Source organism: Cynara cardunculus, assembly GCF_001531365.2.
Source record: "Cynara cardunculus var. scolymus isolate 2C chromosome LG 3, CcrdV1, whole genome shotgun sequence".
In the NCBI taxonomy this organism is placed as follows: Eukaryota; Viridiplantae; Streptophyta; class Magnoliopsida; order Asterales; family Asteraceae; genus Cynara; species Cynara cardunculus.
In genome coordinates, this window is record NC_037530.1 from 39,087,880 (window position 1) to 39,094,315 (window position 6,436).

The following is a 6,436-nucleotide window of genomic DNA, read 5'->3' on the forward strand; positions in this document are numbered from 1 at the left end:
CAGGTAAAATTATTGGTCTTTGATGCTCACCCTGTAGGTAAGTGACCTCGTAAACGGTTAATCAGTAAAGATTTGGTAAAAGACCCTAACGTAACTTAAAGTGCATGAACGTGAAGACGTGGATTACACGCAAGGACCAATTTATTCGTTAACAAGTTTACTAACTATGTACTCGGTTTAAAAACATTTTTTTAAAAGCGTTTGTGTTTGCGTTTGCGTGTCAAAAAATAGATTTCTTAATTAACTCGATAAGGATAAGAATGGATATTTGTTAGTCGTTGAGGGACCATTATTGTAATTTTCTTAAACAGAGATACTCGGCCAAACTCGAGTGGCGACCCAACACCAAAAGATTGAACACGTTGTGAAATCGTCGTCCACATTTTATTTGAGTAAACTCTAATATTGGTCTAGGGGTGATAAAAAGTCTCATATCTGATGGAAACCTGATACCGGAACCCGATTTGATCGAAGAATCATCGGGTTCATCGAGGATGGGGATTCCTTGAATCTGTTAATCGGGAATCAGACTGGAGATGAAGATACCCCTAAAACCCGAACCCGATTATTTATTATTGAGTTTTAATGTATAGTATATAAATTTATTTGTTTATGTATAAAATTATAATAATTACGTAAACAGGGTAAAATCTCCGATTCCCCGATAGGGATCCCCGACATTCGATAAGGACGGGGACGAGGAAGGAAACTTGTTCCCGACGAGAATGGGTATCGGGAATGGGGATGGGGATTGCAGTATCCCCATTATTCCCGACCCCGTTACCATCTCTGTTTGGTCCCCGAGGTCTAGCGAAACACATGTATGTGTTTTCAAATTAGGATAACCCATAATAAATGCTTCTCACCAACCAACCTCTATTATTGTGATATCGATACATGCGATCATCTTAGTTTACGTTATTTATGAAAAACGTCGTTCCCATTTACAATGTTTAAAATTTCATCTTTACGAGAAAACGTGCATGTCCAAGCCGGTAGAGCGTCCCTCCTATGATCTAAGCCCGAGATTAATACCCAATTTAGCTTCTCGAGAGGGTTTTTTTGAACAGAATAGTTGTCGTCTACACTTGATATTAAATGTTTTTCAGAGTCGATGATTAATAGGTCGAGTTTAATTGCTTATACAACGAGATTTTTGGTCTTAAGTTAATACAACGAGCTTAATTTGATCTTGTTTTATCGGTTAAACAATTTACCCGGTAAGCAATAACGATGGTAAGAGTCGTTGCTCTCACTTACTGGGTAAGATTTTAATCACAGAATTGTATGCAACAATTTACCCGGTAAGCAATAACGGTGGTAATTGTCGTCGCTCTCACTTACTAGGTAAGAATCTCGGTTCTTTGTCTCACTCTTACTAGGTAAGATTTTTGGTCTTTGCCATATGCATCTGGTAAGGTTATATGACTTGGTAAATGCTTATGTGGGTAAGCGTTTGGTAAACGACCCTTTATGTTTTTTATTTTTATTTTTTCTATACTGGTTTTCTTAATTAAAAAAAGTCAAAATAATATAATCTTGTGAGCGGGGATGGACCCAGAATTTTTTTCAAACGTTGGCACCATTTGACTACAAGAAACAAATATAGGGATATTTTTCTCAAAATCATCATTGGATGTTGATTAATTCATTACTTTTCATATGTAAGGTCATGTGTTCAGATCTTTTATTGCATTTTTTATTCCAAAAACATCATAAATCTGAAATTAAAGGTTAAAAACCAAAAAAATGACACTAACAAATTCGAATTTGGGTCTATGGTATAAGAAAAGCCTTGTAAACCAACTTTACCAAAGAAAACTTATGTTCATTTACAATTTTAAAATATAGGACAAATTGCATGAAAGAGTAACGTACTTTAACTACATTCCTATTTTAGCCAACTTACTTTCAAAACTTTCATTTTTGTACCTAAAATGTAAAGTTTTAAACATTTAAGTACTCGGGTAACAGGTTGAAGCATTAACCGGTTATAACGTTGATGTGGCAAGTGACGCGGTATCCAACTCACTATTATTTGCTGATGTGGTTAGTGACGTGGATTATTTTTAATCTAAAGTTAGTCTTCAACCGTTTACCCAGGTACTTAAATGTTTAAAACTTAAATCCTAGATACCAAAATGAAAGTTTTGAAAGTACGTTACTAAAAATATGAATCAAGTTAAAGTACATTACTTTTTCATGCAATTTACCCCAAAAATATACACGGTGATACGTAACAAATTAATACAGTAACATTTTTTACAACCTTATAATTTTTTACAGTACAACAAAAGAACAAAACAGTAACACGTACCACTATATAACCCTTTTGGGTCTGTTTCCGCTTACCAGCTATATTATCACATGTAATAACAATATCTGGTTGAATGTATACCACCATCCAACTCATAATTGAATATAACTTTCTTGGAGGGTTTTATGTTGCATGGGTCACCTTTTAATGCTTTTTCCCATTGATTTTCTGCATTTGGAATCATTATAAAAAGATGGATGGTGCAATTTGAAGGGCACCCACAAATGATTTGAAACATCCTTGAATATTACGTGGCAATGCCACGTCATATTTTATATAAATACATTTTTATTAAAATAATTTTATAATATAAAAAACCATATTTTTTTAAAAATTCATTTTAATTTTTTTTTTTTTGTAAAATTGAATTTGGAAATTTAGTTGCAAGAGTCCTACCTTTTAGGGGTGTTCAAAAACTCGACTAACCCGATTAATCCAACCCAACCCAACCCAACGCGAAATAAATTAACCCGAAGCAATCCGATGTCTAATCAAGTTGTAAAATTTTCAAACCGTAGGTATTGGGTTGATATTGAGTTAGTATTATTTGAACTCAACCCAACCCGATATCCATTTATTTCTTGGATTTAATATGATTGTTGAATTTATATTCATATATACACTAGATAATTACACTATCACGTACTCTATTTATATACACATTTTTTCAATCTATTCACATCTCTATATAACTCATTCATATATATGTTCAGTAACTGTAAACATATATACGTAATTTGAGAAAATTAACCGAATGTGATATACGTAAGAAATATGGATAAGTTGTATCAAATGGTTGATGATGAAAAAGAAATTATGAGTAAAGAAATAATGTATTCAAGGTTAGAAGAACATTTTAATGTACCAAAGTATCAACCCGTACGGTTTGGGTTGATTTGGGTTGGGTTGCACTTTTGTTTGGGTTGGGTTGGGTTGGGTTGGGTTAAGATTTTTTAAACCGCAAACATTGGGTTGAGTTGTTCAAATGTCTTCAACTTGATCAACCCAACCCATGAGCACCCCTACTACCTTTGATAATTGGTAGGTGGGACTACGGCTGTAAACGAACCGAACGAACACGAACAAATGCTTGTTCATATTCGTTCGTTTAACTTAATCAAATAAACGAACGAACACGAACGATAAACGAACGAAAATCTTTATGTTCGTGTTCGTTCGCTTAGAAATCAATTTTTAAATACGAGAATTGTTTCGTTTGTCTTGAAAATTGAGGTCCGAATAGACATGGAAGAGATACATTAGATCACCCCTTTACAATTCTCAAAGTATAAAAGTATACGAATGATATGCATCCCTTCTGTATCATAATCAGTTTAAATCATGCATTGAAATTTAAAAAATAATTTTTTAATGCTGATATATGTAAACATAAAATTAGTAGGTATAAATGGAATCATTAAGGGACCATTTATCTAAATGCTTACCCGGTAAGCACTTACCGTAAGGAATCAACACTATAAATTATTTTACCATGTAAGATTATAGTACATTAAAATGGTACAATTTACCCGGTAAACACTTATTTTGGTAAGAGTCGTCATTCTCACTTACCAAGTAAAACCTTCCATCTTTATCATTGTTCTTACCGGATAAGATTTTTAACTCTTATCATATTCATCCAGTAAAAAAATTACATGATTAACATTTATCAGATAAACATTTAGTAAATAGTTACAAGTGGTGCGAATGGATTATATCATTGCCACATCTATTTCACAAAAAGTAAAAGTCAAGAACAAAAAGTGAAAAGGACGAAACATGTGGGCCCACAATGTAAAAAAGGTCATCCCAAGATCATGAATTTTGATATAAAAATGTTTTTTTATGATATTAAATATATTTTAAAATAAAATAAATCATAATAAAAAAATAATGTGCCCAAATGTTTATCGTGTTTGGGTTTTGAAGTGGAGAATTTGATAAATCATGATTATTAAGAAAACATATAATAATTTTATTTAATTATTTGAATTAATGTCGACCATCGTCATCTAAACCACCATGGAACATCATCGATCTAAATCACCGCTAATTACTACCGATCTGAATCATCGTCGGCCACTGCCGATCTGAACCACCGTTGACCATCACTGATCTGATTCATCGCCGATCTGAACCACTGCTGACCACCGGCGACTACCACCAATCTGAATCACCGTCGGTCACCGTCGACAATCAACGATTTGAACCACCATCAATCTGAACCACCGCCCATTTGAACCACCCTGACCACCTCCATCTGAACCACCGCGGACCACTACCTATCTGAACCACTGCTGACCACCGGCGACTACCACTAATCTGAATCACTGTCAGTCACCGTCGACCATCAACGATTGAACAACCATCGATCTGAACCACCGCCCATCTGAACCACCCTGACCACCTCCATATGAACCACCGTGGACCACCATCTATCTGAACCACTGCCGACCACCACTATGTGAACCACTGTGGACCACCATCTATCTGAACCACTACCGTCCACCACCATTGATTTAATAACGTCTTTTGGCTTATGATTATGTTTGGGTTGTGTATTTTATTTTGTTTTACATAATAAATAATTATTTTATTAAAGTATTTTTAGTTATAGAAAAACTAAAATTTTCAAAAAAGGGCATTTTGGTCATTTACCAATATTTCATTCAAATTCCAAAGTTACATTCTATGAACCAAACAGACATATTTCAAATTTTTAACAGATTTCATTCAAATGTCTGCCAACCAAACAGATGGTCAAACATGATAACATTTCATTCCAATTCCTTTAACAGATTCTATTTCATCCAAAAACATTATGTGAACCAAACGACACCTTAGGCCAATTAGGTAAATTCACAATCACTTAACAGATTCTATTTCACTTTATTCCAATCAAACGTGCGAACAGAGTTCATTAAAAGTTAAATTTATTTAACAAAATTCTTATATTAAGAAAACATGCTATGAATTAAACACTCAATCTTCAAAATCTCTATTTTAACATAGTTATTAAAGATGATTATATATGTTAAATTCATTCTCATATACATAAACTGATTTATGACATAGAAAGAATGCAAATCACAAGTACGTAAGACATGGTCATAGTTTTTTGCTGTCTCTCCCTCCAACACCAGACCATGGACATCTCGTTCGAATTCATTCAATCTGAAATGCCTAAAGACGGTGCTTAAGTCTGAAATGCAATCTTCTAGGGCAGGAATTCTTATATGCTAATTGCCTGAAATCCCTCTCATTTTGTTGATGGTGTCTGATACCAAATGGTCTTTGGCCTAGGGGTATCGTAGTCTTTGACCTTCTAGGAGGTCAGAGATTCAAACCTCACCAAATGTGAGAATGGTATGTGAGTTTATTTGTTGCATTTGCCATATATAAATATTATATACATAAAAAATAGTTGGTGCCTGATTGGTTTGAACTTGGACTCCAAAAATCAAAACAGTCTGATGGTCTCAGGTTCAAATCTAAGAAAAAATAAAATCCCCTAGTAACCACAAAGTTTCAAATGTGATGATTTTGAACTACCCACAAAATAGGTGATTGTTACCAGCTTACGTAACATGTTGGATATCTAGATTAATTAAAAAAGAGGGGGAAAAGTTAAAAAAAAACCAATGGACTTTAGTGTTTGGAATGATTAAGTCATTGGACAATTTTTTGGAACAAATAAGTCCTTGGACATTACAAAACATGTTAAATAACTCATTGGACAATTTTTTGAAACAAATAAGTCATTGGACAATTTAAAACATGTTAAATAACTCATTGGACAATTTTTGGAACAAATAAGTCCTTGGACAATCCAAAACATGTTAAATCCTTGGACTTTTCTAAAAACCTGTTGGATACATTTTTATGACTTGTACAACTAGTTAAAGTGGTAAAATAATTTAAAAAAAAGTCTTAAAAAAACCCTAATAAATTTTTTTATTTTGAATGATTAAGTTCCTAAATATTTTTTCAACCCAAAAAGTATTTAGATCTATAAAATTAAACGAATATAACAAAAAAATTCTTACATTTACAAAAAAATAATTATATTTAAAAAATATTTTTGATAAAAATTTATTTCAATTAAAATTAAAATATATT